Below are 22,053 nucleotides of genomic sequence, written 5' to 3' on the forward strand. Positions count from 1 at the left end.
AACTATAGAGAACAAACTGCTGGTTACCAGAGGAGAAGTTCATAGGGGAATGGTGAAATAGGTGAAGGGGATTAAGAATTCACTTATCATGGTGAGCATTGAGTAATGTATAGAATTATTGACTCATATATTATACACCTGATACTAATAACACTGAATAATAATTATACTGGAGTTAAAAAAAATTAAAACAATTAAAATGCTGCTTTCTTTGTCACATTATTCTGTATTTTCAAAGAATTACAGAGATAGAGTCCAGATATCCACTTACCTCCTAAGGGAAACAAACCCCAAAAATGTTTAATACTCCATTTTTATCTTAATTCAAGTGTCTAAAGCCCCCTCTGCTCTGTCATAGCCATTGTGATTCAGATATTCTATAATAATCTTTATGCCTATTAATGTGTTTTAATCACCTCATATCTTTTTCCACACTAACACATTCATTTTACCACCCATTTTCAAAAACATCTGTAATCTAAAATTGTCAGAGTGGTTATAGTAGCTAAAGTGCAAAATCTTTTCCTTTCACAGAACTTTTGTTTAATCCCACTTTGCTTATCCTCTATCTTGCAGTTACAGAAAAGTAGAATGGTTATATGAAGATATTAATGGATTTTATCACCTATAAGATTTTAAAAAATAACTGTAAGCAACCATTTAAATTTGAAGATACATTTAGGATGCTTGAATACAATTAGGTATAATCACAGACAAATTATAAACACCAACTTCACTGGAAAAAAAATACTTTCTGGGCGCCTGGGTGGCTCAGTTGGTTAAGCGACTGCCTTCAGCTCAGGTCATGATCCTGGAGTCCTGGGATCGAGTCCCACATCGGGCTCCCTGCTCGGCAGGGAACCTGCTTCTCCCTCTGACCCTCCCCCATCTCGTGCTCTCTCTCTCTGTCTCATTCTCTCTCTCAAATAAATAAATAAAAAATCTTTAAAAAAAAAATACTTTCTTCCCTCAAAATTACAGTCTTAGAACAATGTATTAGGAATCTTTATGAAGGATTAGTAAGAATAAGACAATACATTTATGGGTGTTGTAAATAGGCAATAAGTTTACAATTTATTTTACTACCTTTTAAGTATTGTGTTACTTGCATGACAATGTGATTTACTGTTCCTGCCACATAATTTTTGAGACAAAAGTAATGTTAACCAGACACGATGTAGGGAAAATGAAAATAAGCCTAGATTCTCCCAGGAAAACTGTTACAACTTTTTAAAATCTTTAACCCACGTCATTTTTAACCCTACCTAATATGACCATATAATATATATCCTCAATCGCCTTTTCTTTTTTAGATTTAATCACTCAAATTCAAAATGTGTTCTTTTTCTATTAATATGCCTTCCATCCCTTCCTTCCTCCCTCCCTCCTTCCTTCTTTCCCTTCACTTTCTTTTCCTTTTAAATTTCCTAAAGTAAAAATCTGTTCTGAAATATGGTCAGGGTCCAATTTTTCTTCTGGTGTTTCCATTTAATCTCATTCAACATGGAGCAGTGTCAGAGTTTCCATAAATGTTTAGTATATTGAGTAATTACTTTAAATTCTATAAAAATACACAATACAAACAAGCCTCAAATTACCTATTCATCTTTATTTATTCATTATTTCTATTCATTATTTCTATTAACATATACTTACATCTTGAAAACAGATTAGTGAATTATATCACTAAACTCTTAAATCTACCCATGGTATAAGTCCTGAATAAAGATAGAAGAGTGGGAATGTTAACAGATTCATTTAATGTACAGTGAAAGGCAAAAAGTAGTTGGTTAAGTGTTTTACCTTCACAAATTTATTAGTATTTTTTCTATATCTTACTTATAGATCTGATTCATTCACTTATATATAGAAGTAAAAAATATTAGTAAACAAAATCAACTACAAGAAGCCAAAGCCACTTTGTTGCAATTATGAACTTTAGTCAGAGGACATTTTTATGTCTTAATCATGTTTCATTCTCGACACAGCAACACCCTACCACACACAGTTTTCATGAGATTTATGGCCTATTTTCCCAGATTACAAGCAAGATATTTGTACACTAACATATCTACCCAAAGAAGAAGTGATGCCCCTTTAACTAAGTGCCTGGAGAAGCCTTTAAAGTCTGAAGGAGGTGAATGGCATGTCCACTCATATTTTGAAAAGCCTTACCTGTCATTGGAGCACTGATGGGAATGGAGTCAGATGGAGCCAGGGAGTCCAGATAGCTGACAGCTGTAGTTATCTATGAAAAATCAGGATTATCTGCACCTGGGGTGATGATGCTGGGGATGAAAAAGAATTAAAAGTGGTAACACTGACAGCACTTGCTGAATTTTTCATCTGGGGATATGATAAAAAATTCCAGAGGTGAATCCACTTTTGGAATATCTGCACTGATTTTCCAGCCCAATTACCATTAATTCACAATTTTTTTTAAAGATTTTATTTATTTATTTGACAGAGAGAGACACAGCGAGAGAGGGAACACAAGCAGGGGGAGTGGGAGAGGGAGAAGCAGGCTTCCCACTGAGCAGGGAGCCCGACGCAGGACTCGATCCCAGGACCCTGGGATCATGACCTGAGCTGAAGGCAGACGCTTAACGACTGAGCCACCCAGGCGCCCAATTCACAATTTTTTTTTTCTCAGAATGCCCCTTTTTGTTTTTTTGTTTTTTTTTAACTTTGGAATTATTTACATTTTCACACATTTAAAGACAAAATTAAAACAGATACAAAAAATATAACCCCTTAAATTAAAAAAATAACCCCAAATAAATGAATTTAACTTTATACAAAATTGGTAACATAGCCACTTAGGGAAGAACATTTTAATACTTTAAAATCTGGTATTTTGACTGTATTCCCCTCAAAGACTATTCTAATAACTCTTTTAAAAGCCTGCAAGTAAATGTTAAACCAAATTTAACAATCTTATTATAAGGAATAATGTTTATGATGTCAGATAAATAAAACCAATAACAAATTACAGTAATGTCTTTAGATACCAACACTTAAAAAAAACAATTCAAGTATAAAATCAACATAGTTAAGTATAAACCATGTATTTTAACCTCTGACTTGAAAATATAGTATAAAGTCATAAATTATCTTTCATTTCTAAAAAAACAACACGAGCTAGTTCTGTTTACTGAGATGGCCTTGAAGCAATTAAAAGCACTTGCAGGTGCCCAGAGTGTGTGTGGTCTCTAAAAAAATCAAAGAAACAAGAGACTTTTGGGGGAATGGACAATGCAATGTCTCAGGTATAATATGTGCAAGATAAACCTTGGATTATCTGTAGTGCCAGAAAGTAATCTACCACAGAATAATAAAGTCTTGATAAAAAGACACAGGATCCAACTTGAAGGGGTTTCCATTGACCACACATGAGACCATTTAAGCACCATGAAGAAATTGACAGCATCGTGGTTGAAACACACAAACATATAACAATTCCTGACTTTATGATACAAAAATGATACAGTAGCAAAATCACGACCTCAGTATTCTGAAAACTAATAAAGGGGAAAAATCAGGCAGATAGCCTGCTTTTCATGTACAAAATATATTTAAGTATAAATTATTGGTAAATAAAAGTTCTTTAGAGAACAATTACAGCTAATAGGTGCAGAAGGAATGATAGAATTATAAAAATCACCAATTTGTATTCCCCAAAGAGAACAGTAGATGTAAGGAACAATCATCAATGGCTGGTGAAATCTTTAGGTGAGACACTGATTCAGAACCTTATTATAGATGGATCAGGCTGACAATACCTGCACCCAATTGTATTCGCTTACTATTTATGCCATAACAAATACCACAAATTTAACAACAATTTACCTAAATTTAATCAGTTAAAACAATTAAGTTTAAGCAGATTTAACATACAGTTCTGTAGGTGTAAAGTCCTGGTTAGCTTGACTGATTTTTCTGCTCCAGACTTCAGAAAGCCAAAATCAAGGTGTTAACAATCTTGAGCTCTTCCTTGGAGGCTCTGGGAAGATTCTGCTCCCGCACTCACTTGGGTTGTTGACAGAATAAATTTCCCTGCTGGCTGGCAGGTAGGTACTGCGCTTAGCTCCAGCAGGCCTCAATTCACAATCAGTTATTGAGCACCTGCTGCAAATAGATTTAGGCCTATAGTGGGAGAAGGTGTTTTCTATTTTACAGGGGTGATAAAATGAATATGGAAACAGCAAACAAATACATTGTAGTAAATGTCATTTTAAAGGAAAGATGCAACCTTATAAAAAGTGTAGAGAAGCAGGGGCGCCTGGGTGGCTCAGTCCTTAAGCATCTGCCTTCGGCACAGGTCATGATCCCAGCATCCTGGGATCGAGCCCCGCATCGAGCTCCCCGCTCAGCGGGAAGCCTGCTTCTCCCTCTCCCACTCCCCCTGCTTGTGTTCCCTCTCTCGCTGTCTCTCTGTCAGATAAATAAATAAAATCTTAAAAAAAAAAAAAACTTATAAAAAAAGAAAGTGTAGAGGAGCAAAGTGTTATTTTAAGGAAGGAATTTGTTAATTTTGTTAATGGCCTACATAGTAAAAGGCTTAGGCTTTCAGAATTAAGAGGCAAAATTGAGACTAGTATGAAGATATTTATATACAAATAAAAAAAAATTTTCATGAACATCTTACTGTTGAAACTCAAAAACATAATTGTATTAGTCATTGCAGGCTTCCCTACCAAATACCACAGACTGGCTTAAAAGACAGATATTTATTTTCTTACAGTTTTGGAGGCTGGAAGTAAAAGATCAAGGTGCTGGCAGGTTTGGTTTGTTTTGAGACCTCTGTCCTTGACTTGCAGATGACTACATTCTTGTGTCATGTCAAGTATCATGTGTCACATAGTCTTTCCTCTGTACCCACACATCCCTGGTGTGCCCTCCTCCTCTTCTAGGGATACCAGTCTTACTGGATTAGAACCCACACTTACAATCATATTTAACTGTTAATTCCTCCTTAAAGGCCCTATTTCCAAGTACATTGGACATTAGAGTTTCAACACATAAATTTTGGGGGAACACAATTCAGTACATAGTAACAATAATAATTGAGTAAAACTTTTGTAATACAGGTCTACTAATGAGAAGAATGGGAGTATTTTGGGGGGGGTGGATAACATTTGCTTAATTAGGATTCAAAGTTAGTGTTCCCTACCTCAAAATCTTTTGCAAAGATTTTGTTTTTAATGATGTGGATTTTCTCACGCTATAAATTCTGATGAAAATCTGAAGGGTAAGTAACATGATGTAGCATTTGATAAGCTTTTAAGCTCTTTTTCATGAGCCATGAATAAGTCACTTACTGGTAGGAGTGTGGTTTCTCCGGAGTCCTGCTGAATTTTGTAGCTCAAGACCATGAATTTATTTGTTGCTCTGAGCCACTAACAGATTTCACTAGATTGTATTTTTATCCAGTCCACTTCTCAAAGCCTCTAAAATTCAAAATAGACAAGTTATAGACTTTGTAGGCTTTTACTGAACTTGTTTGTGGACTTGTAAATCTTTTATTGTTCAGGTCTTTTGGGGAGATTCATTTTTTTAGATACATTTAATTGACTCATCTAACTCTTCAATGTGTTGAATATCCAGATGGGTTTCAAGTGTGATTCATTGATCATGACTGATTATGTAGGTAATATGACAATTCTTATTTAACTAGGATATTTATATTTTAACAAGAACCTATACCCAGCCACATTTTTGGAAGGAAAGGAAGGGATGAAGGAAGGAAGGAAGGAAAGAAGGAAGGAAGGAAGGAAAGAAGGAAGGAAGGAAGGGAAAGGAGAAAAGAGAGAAAAGTAAAATGGAGTTACTCTACCAGTACCAGGAATATGAACTAGATTCAAATATATGCATCTCATTAACTGGAAATTTGATCATTAGGCAAGTTGCTTAGTCTATAATCCTTGATTTTTCCTTTGTGGAAAAATGTTGAATTAAATCTATTCCATAAGACCTACCAATTTCAAAATATTGTGAATCCATATAAAGGAAAGTAGATCATGATAAAGTATTTCAGTAAGTGTGTCACCTAAAAAGAAATAGACTCTGAGTGAGAATTTGACTTATAGGAACTCAAGGGGATTGAACAGTTGATCAAGGTTTTATTAGCAAATTTCTTTACTGATCCAATTTTATGAGTGCCCTTTAGGGACAAGGTGAGCAAGGTTATTATTTCAGTATATCTCAGTTTCTAATTTTAAGTTTATCACCAGAAGAAAAATAACTTCTTTAAACCCTGGGTGTTTTTGTTTTTGTTTTTCATGAAAGGACCATAAAATTTTAGCTTGAGTGATTTTTATCCTTAGAGAATATTGCCAAATTGGATCACACTAAAGAAAAAAATTTTTTTGCACATTCTACAAATTTATGTCATCCATTAGTAGATGGAACTCCATGAAAGTCAGGGGAGGAATCAAGAATAACTAAAATATTCTGTATAAAGAACAGAATTTGGCAGATGAAAGGAAGAATAGTGAGACTGTTTTGGCTTGTAGAGAAATAGATTATGATGCAGGTGACTGAGGAAAAATTTGGCCAGTAAAAATACCCAGTGTTAATTACATTGTTTTCAAAACTATTATGAAAATCCTGTCCTTCTATTGAAAATTTTACCAAAACTGCTATACTGAACATATGCCATAAAATAATTTTAATTTCACAATTATATTCTCATAAACATTAAAAAAATAGAGAATAGGCAAACGTATCTTTTGATCTCTTGATCTACTCTCTTCCCCAAATGGAAACACAATTAAGTGTTGTTCATAATTTTGCTCTGTTTTCTATAAATATATGTGCATATAGAAATATGTAGTTTGGTTTTGGAAAAGTGTATATTTTAAATAGGATAGTACTAAATGATATAAATGTGGGACATTCGCAATGGACACACATATGTAAAAACAGAAACTTTGAAAGTAATAAAATGGATGGGGAAACCATATGAAAACACTAGCCAAAATGATAAAAAGATATATTAATAGAAAAATATACTTTAATGAGACAATGTTATCAGAGCCAAACTGGTAAGAAATATATTAATAGAAAAATATACTTTAATGAGATAGTGTTATCAGAGATAAAGAGGAATACATCACAATGAAAAAAAAATTATTCAAAGGAACATAAGAACCCTAGATTTGTATGAACCTAAGACACCTTTTAAAAGACAAAAGTTATGTTTAAAGAATCTAAAGAAGAAATAAATTCAAAATTGTCGTTAGAGGTTAACATACATTTTTTTCAATAAATTATAGAGCAAGCAAAGTCAATAAATATACAAAAATTAGAAAAATAACATTAATCAACTTGACATAACTTATATTTTTACTGACTACTACCAAACCACTTTTCTTAAATGAAAATGTTCCACATTCCAAAAATATATTATAGGACACACAGTCTCAAACACTTAAAAAAAATTGCCTTGAAATAAATAAAGGATTCTCTCTGAGTATAATGAAATTACACTGAAAATCAGAAATTTATCTGGAAATTTTTTAATGTTTGAAAACAAATCAATATGGCTTAAATTAGCCTTTGGAACAAAGGGAATCAGAATAAATATTAGAAAATATTGGACTAAAATATAATGAAAATGTGACATCTCAAAGTTTAGGAAAAGTGAAAATCTGTGGCCTGACATTCATTCTCAAAATGCTAAATGAAGGGTGGCTCAGTTGGTTGTCTACCCTCGGCTCAGGTCATGATCCCAGGTTCCTGGGATCCTTGCTCAGTGGGGAGCCTGCTTCTCCTTCTGCCTGCCAGTCCCCCTGCTTTGTGTTTTCTCTCTCTGACAAATAATAAATAAAATTTTTTTTTAAAAAATGCTAGATGAATACTGCATAGAAAACCTAAAGATACTGGAAAGTAATTAAATTAGAAAGTAAAAAGATAAGTAATTGAGTCAATGAAACCAACATCAGATATATAGTAGAAGAGTAAACAAAGAATAATCAAGAAATGATGACTGAAAATAAGATTTTATGAATATCTGAACTAGAAAAGAGATATCATTAAACATTAAAAGGGTAGCAAGAATATTTGAAAAAATAGGTAAATAAACTTGGGAACTAGGATGAATGGAAACTCATTGATTTCCAAAATGTATACCAGTGGAAAAACAAATTTTAAATACTTATATAGCTAATAAAAAACTGAATCTCTATATAAAAGTTTTCCTACCATAAAAACTCCAAAGTGAGTTAATTTTAGTGGGTATTTTCCCCAACATTTGATAATCTTACAAACTCTTCCAATATATAGAAAATAATGGAAAAAAACTTCTCAGGTAATTTCATGAGAAACTAAACCATTATTATTCAAAGTTGACATAACTGATATATAAAAAGAATCTACCAACAAACAATGAGAATTATGAAATATGAAATTTGATAGATATGAGCTTAAATACAAATTTAATTATATTTCTTTACAGTAGTAATAAAAATTAGAGGACAAAGTTTTAAAATATTACCTATACACATTAAATATATAGGGATATATCTAAAAAAGGTAGATCTGTACAATAAAAAAACCTGAGAGAAATCAAATGAGCCCTAAATCAATTGAATGATCTAATCTGATCATCATGGATTTGTAAATGGGTTGGAATATTCAATATTGTTAGCATTTTATTTTTACCAAATCTATAAACTAAAGAAATCCTAGGGGCGCCTGGGTGGCTCAGTTGGTTAAGCGACTGCCTTCGGCTCAGGTCATGATCCTGGAGTCCCTGGATCGAGTCCCGCATCGGGCTCCCTGCTCGGCAGGGAGTCTGCTTCTCCCTCTGACCCTCCCCCCTCTCATGTGCTCTCTCTCATTCTCTCTCTCTCAAATAAATAAATAAAATCTTTAAAAAAAATAAAATAAAATAAAGAAATCCTAATTAAAATTCCCATCAGATTTTAGTTCAAATTCATGTGATTTGAAAATTTAGATGGCAAATACTTTTTTTTTTAAAGATTTTATTTATTTATTTGACAGAGAGAGAGGCAGGGAGAGAGGGAGCACAAGCAAGGGGAGCAGCAGAGGGAGAAGCAGGCCTCCTTTGTAGCAGGGAGCCCGATGCGGGGCTCGATCCCAGGACCCTGGGATCATGACCTGAGCCAAAGGCAGATGCTTAACGACTGAGCCACCCAGGCGCCTAGATGGCAAATACTTAAGCAAATTTTGTGAACACCAAATCTAGATGATTTATTATCTACCAAATAATGAGATTGTTATATGAAATTGGTAAGATTTATACAGACAATATAACAGGAGTTAAGGTACCATACCTATACATATATAGAAACCTGATTTATGAAAGACAACTTCAATTTGGTAGGAAAATAATTGCCTTTTCAACAAATGTTTCAGGGTCAATAATATATTTATATGCAATAGAAAGGAAGTTGGTTACTATCTTGCATCATAAAAAATACACAAAATAGATCATAAACCTAAATGTGAAAGCTTAAATTATGAAACTTCTAAATGATAGAATATCTTCTGGAACTAAAGGAGGGCAAAAATAATTTCATAAATCACAAGTCCTGTATAACAGAAGAAATTGATAAATTATACTTAAGTAAAATATGATAGTTTTAAAAATCTACATTAAAATTGAATTAGATTTTTTTTGTTAAAGACTTTATTTATTTACTTGAGAGAGAGAGAAAGAGCAAGCGAGAGAGAGAGCAAGAAAGAGAGAGAGCAAGAGAGAGAGAGAGCATGACTTGGGGAGAGGGGTAGAGGGGGAGGGAGAAGCAGGCTTCTTCCTGCTGAGCAAGGAGTTCAACATGGGGCTTGATCCCAGGACCGTGGAACCATGACCTGAGCCAAAGGCAGATGCTTAACTGACTGAGCCACCCAGGTGCCCTGAATTAGAATTTTAATATAAATTAATAAGTTTCAAAAGTCTATAATAAAGGAATTGTTATGTATAACAAAAAATGATTCATGTCCATGATGCACAAAGAAATTTAATAAACCTGTAAGATAAATACTGCAATAGTAAAAATGATCAAATTTTTAACCAACTTGAAATATAGATTAATAAACTATTATATATATGCATATATATATAATATAGATAATAAAACCATAATGTGATACCACTGTATGTGATATCTGTGACACTCTATGTGATAACACATACAGTGACAGAGAGTGACAATACAAGTATTTGAAAGGCTTTGGAGCAACTGGTAATCTCTCACTTTGCCTCAAGAATATGAATTCATACAACTTTGGTAAATTTTGGCAATGTCTAATAAAGTTAAATTTTTGCATATTCTATGCAACTTCACTCCTGGTATATAACCAAGAATGATTGTGTATTCCCATGAAAAGATATGTACAACAATGCTTGTAGCAGCTTTATTCATAATAGAGTCATAACTAAAACAACCTAAATTGTCCATGAGTAGTAAAATTTAAAAAATCAGTGGTAGTATTCACATAAGAAATACTATACAGCCTTGAAAAAGAACAAACGTTGCTAGAAGCACCAGCATGGGTGAATATCATAAGCTTAATCCTGAATAAAAACACAAAGCACAAAAGTATATATATTATATAGTTTCATTTATATAATGCAGGCAAAATTAATCTATGGTAATAGGAGAAGTGACAACTAGGTTGAGGGGAGTGCTAAGGAGATTTCTGAGGAGCTGAAATTTGTTCTATATCTTTATCTGGGTGATAACAGGAGTATATGTAAGTAGAAATTCTCTAAAATATAAATTTCAGATTAGTAATCTACTTTTTAAAAAATTTATATTCAACAACAAAAAAACAAATGGCATTAAGTAAATATGAGTAAACTAGATTTACTTTTCCTAATTAAATATATGCCTTTGCCTTAATATTGGTAGATGGCAGGTTAGAATGGAAGTTAGACCTGTTTTACTATGGTGAATTGTCAGTACAATCTTCACTGTCAACAACTGAGGAAGTAGTGAATGTGTTTTCTTGGCTTTAGAAATAGTTCTAGGGGCACTTGGGCAGCTCAGTTAAATGTCCAACTCTTAATTTTTGGCTCAGGTCATGATCTCAGGGTTGTGAGGTCCATCCTGTGGCAGGCTCCATGCTGGGTGTGTAGCCTAAGTTTCTCCCTCTCCCTCTGCTTCTTCCCTACCCTACTTCTGCTCTGCTCTCTCTCTCTCTTAAAAAAAAGTGTGATACCAAAAATGGCAGTGTCATGCAGGCATCAACTTTACGGGCAATGGAAAATCCTTGGAAAGGGGCTCCTTGGAGGCTTGATGGAGAAGAGAAATAAAAAAGTGGCTTAAAATTAAAGCATTACTGAAATTAGAAAACAACAACAAATTATAAATTGTTAGACCAGAAGAAATTCCATTAAATTTCCATTTGTTGAAGAAATCATTGTAGCAACAAGAAAGCTTGCTCTTGAGCTAAGAAGGGAGGGAAACCACCAAACCTCACCTTTTTAGACTCTTCAACTGTGCATCTCAGCACAGTAATCAAAAGAGCAAAATGTGAACCCTGAACCCATGAAAGTTACCATGAGAATAAAAGAAAGCAAGAGCACTCTATTTCTTAACCAAAAAAAGTTCTTTAAAAAAAACTAAAAAACAAGAAAAAGTGTAACAGCATTCTGATATGAATTAAATGTAATTAAACAAGCATTCACAGATTTTAAATAACACCACAAATCAGAAATGCAGAGTGCGGGCGCCTGGGTGGCTCAGTTGGTTAAGCGACTGCCTTCGGCTCAGGTCATGATCCTGGAGTCCCGGGATCGAGTCCCACATCGGGCTCCCTGCTCGGCAGGGAGTCTGCTTCTCCCTCTGACCCTCCTCCCTCTCATGCCCGCTGTATCTCATTCTCTCTGTCTCAAATAAATAAATAAAATCTTAAAAAAAAAAAAAAGAAATGCAGAGTGCAAACTACAAATGGACAAACGAAAGGATATAAAATATAAATATAAAAATAAATATTTTATATAAAAATATAAAATATGAACTGACTAAAGAAATTACAATAAAAGACAATAGTTTCTGAGATGAAAACTAATTACAAAGTCTCCAAGAGAGAATAATCAAAAACATAATACGGGATTTAGAAAATAAAAGTGAAAAAAAGGCAAGAATAATATTTAAAAAGGTAAAAATGATAAGGAACAAGTGTATATGTGTGATTGTATAAAGATCTAAGATATATAGCAAATTAGATGAATTTTTACAGGAACGTTCTAGGTAATAAATGAAAAAGTGATAGAATAGATACAGATATACTTAGATAGAGATACACTATATGCTCTCTGTATATGTATGTACTGTACTGTAGACATGGATATACTAGATACCTACACATATAAAAAGCTCGAAGAGCTCATTTACTCTTCTAGTGGCCTGGTATAAAATGGTGAACAAAACCATGTTTCTACTCTCACCATAGTGGAACAGGGCAAATGAAATATTGGGTTAAAACTTTTAGAATCCGGTGAAAGTTCCAATGCATATTAGGTGTGAACTTAGATGAGACACTTATCTTTCTGATCTTCAACATACCACATACAGAAGAGAAACTCCTATAGATCTTTTTTTATTATTATTATGTTATGTTAATCACCATACATTACATCATTAGTTTTTGATGTAGTGTTCCATGATTCATTGTTTGTGTATAACACCCAGTGCTCCATTCAGTACATGCCCTCTTTAATACCCATCACCAGGCTAACCCGTCCCCCCACCCCCCTCCCCACTAGCACTCTCAGTTTGGAGAAACTCCTATTTGATATAACAGAGTTCTCTTGTTGATAAAATGATATTTGATGAAGGCTATTTCCACCACAAAAAGCAATATTTCTGGTTGATCAAGTTGTTTGATTTTTCCAATTGTTTATCAAATCCCAATAAAAAGAAATACATACAAAAATCCATATATCATATGTTTTAATGAAATTCAAGAAGAATTCACATCAGGGGCGCCTGGGTGGCTCAGTCGTTAAGCGTCTGCCTTCGGCTCAGGTCATGATCCCAGGGTCCTGGGATCGAGTCCCACGTCGGGCTCCCTGCTCGGCAAGAAGCCTGCTTCTCCCTCTCCCATTCCCCCTGCTTGTGTTCCTGCTCTCGCTATCTCTCTCTCTGTCAAATAAATAAATAAAATCTTTAAAAAAAAAAAAAAGAATTCACATCAAATGTGACTAGGAATAAACATTATAGTTCATATTTTCTATACATATATGCAAATGCATATGCACACATACATATATACATGATTTGTGTATAGTATCTTTGGTATTAAAATTAGTTACAATATTTATAATAATTAATGGAGGCAGGGTACCTTATAAATATTCATTTAAAATATGTATACCTCGGGGCACCTGGGTGGCTCAGACGGTTAAGCGTCTGCCTTCGGCTCAGGTCATGACCCCAGGGTCCTGGGATCGAGTCCTGCATCGGGCTCCCTGCTCCTTGGGAGCCTGCTTCTCCCTCTGCTTCTCTCTCTCTCTCTCTCTGTCTCTCATGAATAAATAAATAAAATCTTTAAAAAAAATAAATAAAAAATAAAATATGTATACCTGAAATATAGTCACCATTATGATATAATTTATATTATGTATGATGATTCAGAAAGGATTATAAAGTGGGGCAAATACATTACATTTTTCTTCAAAACTAAAATTTTTAAATTGATGATAAAGCACACCGTTAGCTAGGGTAAAGAAAGGGATACCTTAAAAACAGCATCTGGCTTCTCTATATGCTGCTCAATAAAAAGCTGAACTCTTAAAAAAAAAAAAAAACAGCATCTGGGAGTGAAAATTAGTTAAAATATCTAGAGGGCAATTGTAACATGCCACCTAAATTTAGGGGAAAAAAACTAGAAATAAGATGGTCTATCGGTTTCATTTTTAGGAGTAATTTCTTATATGGAAAGATTTTAAAAATTATGTAAAAATGCAAATTACATTAAAATTCATAAACTCTATAGCTTTAAATATACTTCTATAAGTAGAGACATAAATGTTGGTATTCAACATATAAAATTAATATATTGTAGAAAATGTTGACCAATTAGGAACAAGAAAAACAATCACTAAAGTTTATTATTTTATCTCATGTGTTTTAGGATAATAGCCACCATGGTTAGAATATTTTTTATGTTTTGCTTCATGTTATTTTTTTCAAAAAACACCTTTGTCAAAAAACATCTAATAAAAATGTGGAATATTGCCAAGAGCCCAAATAAACAAAAACTCCAATATCTATAATGCCATATTTGTTGATATTAATGCTACATTTGTTACAATATAAAAATATGAAGTGTATAAAAAATTACTTATATTTCCTCACAATTATTATTGTAGTAAGACATGTCTTTGAAGTTTTCATCAATGTTAGGAGTGAATGTATGGTTTAATAATTCGCAAGTTATTATTACCTTCTGCTGTAGACTAGAACCATCAGTGCAAGAACGACTAGGGAAAAACAAGCCTCACGATCAATTGAATATTTCTTTTTTTTTTTTATGTTATGTTAATCACCATACATTACATCATTAGTTTTTGATGTAGTGTTCCATGATTCATTGTTTGCATATAACACCCAGTGCTCCATGCAGAACATGCCCTCTTTAATACCCATCACCAGGCTAACTCATCCCACACCCCCCTTCCCCTCTAGAACCCTCAGTTTGTTTCTCAGAGCCCATAGTCTCTCATGGTTTGTCTCCCTCCGATTTTCCCCCCTTCAATCTCCCCTCCTGCTATATTCTTTTTTTTTTTTCTTAACATATGATGTATTATTTCTTTCAGAGGTACAGGTCTGTGATTCAACAGTCTTACACAATTCACAGCGCTCACCATAGTACATACCCTCCACAATGTCTATCACCTAGCCACACCATCAACACCCACCCCCACCACTCCAGCAACCCTCAGATTGTTTCCTGAGATTAAGAATTCCTCATATCAGTGACGTCATATGATACATGTCTTTCTCTGACTGACTTATTTCGCTCAGCATAATACCCTCCAGTTCTATCCACATCATTGCAAATGGCAATATTTCATTCCTTTTGATGGCTGCATAATATTCCATTGTATATATGTATGTATATATATATATTATACCACATCTTCTTTATCTGTTCATCTGTCAATGGACATCTTGGCTCTTTCCAAAGTTTGGCTATTGTGGACATTGCTGCTATAAACATCGGGGTGAACATACCCCTTTAGGTCCCTACATTTGTATCTTTGGTGTAAATACCCAGTAGTGCAATTGCTGGATCATATGGTAGCTCTATTTTCAACTTTTTGAGGAACCTTCATACTGTTTTCCAGAGTGGCCGCACCAGCTTGCATTCCCACCAACAGTGTAGGAGGGTTCCCCTTTCTCCGCATCCCTGACAAAATCTGTCGTTTCCTGACTTGTTAATTTTAGCCATTCTGAATGGTGTGAGGTGGTATCTCATTGAGGTTTTGATTGGGATTTCCCTGATGCTGAGTGATACTGAGCACTGTTTCATGTGTCTGTTGCCCATTTGGATGTCTTCTTTGCAGAAATGTCTGTTCATGTCTTCTGCCCATTTCTTGATTAGATCATTTGTTCTTTGGGTGTTGAGTTTGATAAGTTCTTTATAGATTTTGGATACTAACCCTTTATCTGATATGTCATTTGCAAATATCTTCTCCCATTCTGTCGGTTGTCTTTTGGTTTTGTTGACTGTTTCTTTTGTTGTGCAAAAGCTTTTTATCTTGATGAAGTCCCAATAGTTCATTTTTGTCCTTGCTTCCCATGCCTTTGGCAATGTTTCTAGGAAGAAGTTGCTGTGGATGAGGTCAAAGAGGTTGCTGCCTATGTTCTCCTTTAAGATTTTGATGGACTCCTGTCTCACATATAGGTCTTCATCCATTTTGAGTCTATTTTTGTGTGTGGTGTAAGGAAATGGTCCAGTTTCATTCTTTTGCACATGGCTGTCAATTTTTCCAACACCATTTGTTGAAGAGACTGTCTTATTTTCATTGGACATTCTTTCCTTCTTTGTCAAAGATTAGTTGACCACAGAGTTGAGGGTCCATTTCTGGGCTCTCTCTTCTGTTCCATTGATCTATGTGTCTGTTTTTGTGCCAGTACCATACTGTCTTGATGATGACAGCTTTGTAATAGAGCTGGAAGTCCGGAATTGTGATGCCGCCAGCTTTGCTTTTCTTTTTCAACATTCCTCTGGCTATTCAGAGTCTTTTCTTGTTCCATACAAATTTTAGGATTATTTGTTCCATTTCTTTGAAAAGAGGTGATGGTATTTTGATAGGGATTGCATTGAATGTGTAGATTGCTCTAGGTATCATTGACATCTTCACAATATTAGTTCTTCCAATCCATGAGCATGGAACGTTTTTCCATTTCTTTGTGTCTTCCTCAATTTCTTTCATGAGTATTTTATAGTTTTCTGAGTACAGATTATTTGCCTCTTTGGTTAGATTTATTCCTAGGTATCTTATGGTTTTGGGTGCAGTTATAAATGGGATCGACTCCTTAATTTCTGTTTCTTCTGTCTTGTTATTGGTGTATAGGAATGCCACTGATTTCTGTGCATTGATTTTATATCCTGCTACTTTACTGAATTCCTGTATGAGTTCTAGCAGTTTTGGGGTGGAGTCTTTTGGGTTTTCCACATAAAGTACCATATCATCTGCAAAGAATGAGAGTTTGACTTCTTCTTTGCAGATTCGGATGCATGTTATTTCTTTTTGTTGTCTGATTGCTGTGGCTAGGACTTCTAATACTATGTTGAATAGCAGTGGTGATAGTGGACATCCCTGCCATGTTCCTGACTTTAGGGGGAAAGTTCTCAGTTTTTCCCCATTGAGAATGATATTCGCTGTGGGGTTTTCATAGATGGCTTTTATGATACTGAGGTATGTATGTACCCCCTATCCCTATACTCTGAAGAGTTTTGATCCAGAAAGGATGCTGTACTTTGTCAAATGCTTTTTCTGCATCTATTGAGAGGATCATATGGTTCTTGTTCTTTCTTTTATTAATGTATTGTATCACATTGATTGATTTGTGGATGTTGAACCAACCTTACAGCCCAGGGATAAATCCCACTTGGTCATGGTGAATAATCCTTTTAATGTACTGTTGGATCCTACTGGCTAGTATTTTGGTGAGAATTTTTGCATCCATGTTCATCAAGGATATTGGTCTGTAATTCTCCTTTTTGATGGGGTCTTTGTCTGGTTTGGGGATCAAGGTAATGGTGGCCTCATAAAATGAGTTTGGAAGTCTTCCTTCCATTTCTATTTTTTGGAACAGTTTCAGAAGAATAGGTATTAATTCTTCTTTAAATGTTTGGTAGAATTCCCCTGGGAAGCCATCTGGCCCTGGGCTTTTGTTTTTTGGGAGATTTGTGATGACTGCTTCAATTTCCTTAGGGGTTATGGGTCTGTTCAGGTTTTCTATTTCTTCCTTGTTCAGTTTTGGTAGTTGATACATCTCCAGGAATGCATCCATTTTTTCCAGATTATCTAATTTGCTGGCATAGAGTTGCTTATAATATGTTCTTGTAATTGTTTGTATTTCTTTGGTGTTGGTTGTGATCTCTCCTCTTTCATTCATGATTTTCTTTATTTGGGTCTTTTCTCTTTTCTTTTTGATAAGTCTGGCCAGGGGTTTATCAATCTTGTTAATTCTTTCAAAGAACCAGTTCCTAGTTTCGTTGATCTATTCTACTATTCTTTTGGTTTCTATTTCATTGATTTCTGCTCTGATCTTTATTATTTCTCTTCTCCTGCTGGGTTTAGGCTTTATTTGCTGTTCTTTCTCCAGCTCCTTTAGGTGTAGGCTTAGGTTGTGTACTTGAGACCTTTCTTGTTTCTTGAGAAAAGCTTGTATTGCTATATACTTTCCTCTTAGGACTGCCTTTGCTGCATCCCAAAGATTTTGAACAGTTGTGTTTTCATTTTCATTTGTTTCCATGAATTTTTAAAATTCTTCTTTAATTTCCTGGTTGACCCATTCATTCTTTAGTATGATGCTCTTTAGCCTCCATGTACTTGAGTTCTTTCCTACTTTCCTCTTGTGATTGAGTTCTAATTTCAAAGCATTGTGGTCTGAAAATATGCAGGGAATGATCCCAATCTTTTGGTACTGGTTGAGACCTGATTTGTGGCCTAGGATGTGATCTATTCTGGAGAATGTTCCATGGGCACTAGAGAAGAATGTGTATTCTGTTGCTTTGTCATGGAATGTTCTGAATATACCTGTGAAGTCCATTTGGCCCTGTGTGTCATTTAAAGTCTTCATTTCCTTGTTGATCTTTTGCTTAGACGATCTGTCCATTTCAGTGAGGGGGGTGTTAAAGTCCCCCACTATTATTGTATTGTTGTTGATGTGTTTCTTTGCTTTTGTTATTAACTGCCTTATATAATTGGCTGCTCCCCTGTTAGGGGAATAGATATTTACAATTGTTAGATCTTGTTGGATAGACCCTTTAAGTAGGATATAGTGTCCTTCCTCATCTCTTATTACAGTCTTTGGTTTAAAATCTAATTTATCTGATATAAGGATTGCCACCCCAGCTTTCTTTTGTTCATTAGCATGGTAAATCATTTTCCATACCCTCAGTTTCAATCTGGGGGGGTCTTTGGATCTAAAATGAGTCTCTTGCAGACAGCATATCAATGGGTCTTGTTTTTTATCCAATCTGATACCCATTGTCTTTTGATTGGGGCATTTAGCCCTTTTACATTCAGGATAACTATTGAAAGATATAAATTTAGTGCCATTGTATTGCCTGTAAGGTGACTGTTACTGTATATTGTCTTTGTTCCTTTCTGGTCTATGTTGCTTTTAGGCTCTCTCTTTGCTTAGAGGACCCCCTTCAATATTTCTTGTAGGCCTGGTTTTGTGTTTGCAAATTGCTTTAGTGTTTGTTTGTCCTGGAAGATTTTTCAGGAGCTTCTATTTCAGCTCCTTCTATTTTCAATGACAGCCTAGCTGGATATAGTATTCTTGGCTGCATATTTTTCTCATTTCGTGCTCTAAATATATCATGCCAGTCCTTTCTGGCCTGCCAGGTCTCTGTGGATAAGTCTGTTGCCAATCTAATGTTTCTACCATTGTAGTTTACAGATCTCTTCTCCCTAGCTGCTTTCAGGATTTTCTCTTTGTCTCTAAGACTCGTAAGTTTTACCATTAGATGTCGGGGTGTTGACCTATTTTTATTGATTTTGAGGGAGGTTCTCTGTGCCTCCTGGATTTTGATGCCTGTTTCCTTCCCAAATTAGGGAAGTTCTCTGCTATAATTTGCTCCAATATACCTTCTGCCCCTCTCTCTCTTTCTTCTTCTTCTGGGATCCCAATTATTCTAATATTGTTTCATCTTATGGTATCACTTATCTCTTGAATTCTGCCCTCATGATCCAGTAGTTGTTTATCTCTCTTTTTCTGAGCTTCTTTATTTTCCATCATTTGGTCTTCTATATCACTAATTCTCTCTTCTGCTTCATTTACCCTAGGAGTTAGCACCTCCATTTTTTATTGCACCTCATTAATAGCCTTTTTGATTTCGAATTGGTTAGATTTTAATTCTTTTATTTCTCCAGAAAGGGTTTCTCTAATAACTTCCATGCTTTTTTCAAGCCCAGACAGTATCTTTAAAATCATCATTCTGAACTCTAGTTCTGACATCTTTCTAATGTCTGTATTGATTAGGTCCCTGGCAGTCGGTACTGCCTCTTGTTCTTTTTTTTTGAGGTGATTTTTTCCATCTTGTCATTTTTTTCCAGAGGAGAATAGATGAATGAGAGAACAAAATGCTAATAGGGTAACAATGTCCCCAGAAAATATACACTGAACAAATCAGAAAAGACCTGAAACTGGGGGAAAAGAAAGGGAAAGAAAGAAAAAGATAAAAGAAAAAGATAAAAAACAAACAAAAACAAAACAAAACAAAGCAAAACAGAATATGATCAAATATGATCAGGCTGGTTCATAGATCACTGCCACACTAGACTTTGGGCGTATTTTGATCTGTTAGAAGAAAGTGCCTCCCAAAATTTTCAAGAAAGAAAAACTTAGATATGTACAAAAATAAGGGTTAATACGGTGAAGGGATGGACTATGACTGTAAGAGGAAAATTATAAAAGATTTTATAAAAGGAATTGATAAGAAGTTGGTTGAAAAAAGAAAAAAAATGTAAAAAAAAAAAAAGGAGAGAATGTGATCAGGCAGGAGACTAGAACAAAGCCATACACTAGAGATTTAGGGTATATTTTGATCTGTTAGAAGAAACTGTATCCCAAAATTTTAAAGAGAGAACAACTTATATATATACCAAAAATGAGGTTAACTACTATGAAGGGATAGAATATGACTCTAAAAATGAAAAATAAAAAAGATTTTTTTTTTAAAAAAAAGGATTGATAAGATGTTGGTTGAAAAAGGGAAAAAGAAAATTCAAAAAAAAAGATAGTAAAAACAAATTAACTTTGAAAGACTGAGGAATCATGGGAAAAAAGCTATGACTTCTATGTGCAGTATTCTGCTAGGGCTGGAGTTCTGCCATTCTCATTGATTGGTAAACTTGGTCTTGGCTCGCTGTTCTTGATGGTCTTCTGGGGGAGGGGCCTATTGCTGTGGTTCTCAAATGTCTTTGCCAGAGGCGGAATTGCTCCATCCTTGCTGGGTCTGGGCTAAGTAATCTTCTCGGGTTTGCTCTCGGGAGCTTTTGTTCCCTGCAAGCTTTCCGTACAGCTTTGGAGGATGAGAGTGAAATGGCGGCCTCCCACTCTCCTCCCTGGAGGAGCCAGGAACTCAGGGCCCTGCTCCTCTGCGGCCCCAGAGAAAAGCAGTCAGTCACTCCCGTCTTCCCAGTCTCCGGCCACACTCTGCTCACCGGGCCTGTGACCAAGTGTCTCTATCTCTGGCACCTGACCCTGTGTGGAGTCTCCAAACCCAGCAGAGTCCTGCAGTGCACTCCCATGCTGCTCCTCCCAGGGGAGGAAGGGGAGTCTCCCTGGATCTGCTGCTTATTGGGTCCCTGCTGGAAAAGCAGTGGCTCAACTGTGCCACGGATCATGGTTTATGGCAACCCTGAGCTGAGAGCCCACTCCTCAGCTCCCTCTCTGCAGCTGGCTTCCCTGCTCTGATACCTGGGAGCTCTGCTGCACTCAGGCACTCCCAGTCTTTCTGTGACCCCAAGGGTCCTGAGACCACACTGTCCCAGTGAGGGTTCCACCCCCCGCTTAGCCACTGGAGCAATGTCCCACAGTGGAGCCCACTTCTCAAAGTTCCAATTTTGTGTTCCACTGCTCTGTCACTTGCAAGAAGCGGCTGACAGAGTCCCCCTCCCCTGCCATCTATCCTCCTGAATATCGCCTCGGATTCACTTCTTCACATGTCCTACCTTCCAGAAAGTGGCCACTTTTCTGTTCAGAGAATTATTGCTATTCTCTTCTTCAATCTCCTGTTGAGTTCATAGGTGTTTAGAATGGTTTGATCCCTATCTAGCTGAATTCCTGGGACCAGACAAAATCCAGGTCTCCTACTCCTCTGCCATTTTGCTCTGCCCCCAGTTGAATATTTCTTTATGGTTGCCTAGCTTATTAATATCTTTAAGAAAAATCGACTCTCCTTGTCCTGAAATACATAGGAAATAGTTATGTTATAGAATTTGGAAAGCCTGTAAAGCATACTTCACAAAATTTTGAATTATTATATTGATAATTTCAATTGTAATGTCTTCTCCAGAATTGCAAAGCTCCTCACAATTATTAAATGATTTGTGTCTACTTACTTTTTTTACTAAATGGTCAAGTAGAATATGCACAAACAACAAATGTTAATTAAACAATAAGGCACTCAAGAGGCACATTATTATCTATTGCAAATTATTTATCAATTTTAATATTTTGTCTTTCAAGAAGTGAAATCCTTACATTTCACTACAGTGGAAAGGGGAAACAAATTAACAACAACAAAAAAGGCATTAAGATATATGTTATTTAACATGTGTTTACTCCACATTGTGCTTGTCTGAAAGATGCTTAAACAAGCAAGTAA

The sequence above is a fragment of the Neomonachus schauinslandi genome, chromosome 1 (genome assembly GCF_002201575.2).
Source record: "Neomonachus schauinslandi chromosome 1, ASM220157v2, whole genome shotgun sequence".
NCBI classification, from domain to species: domain Eukaryota; kingdom Metazoa; phylum Chordata; class Mammalia; order Carnivora; family Phocidae; genus Neomonachus; species Neomonachus schauinslandi.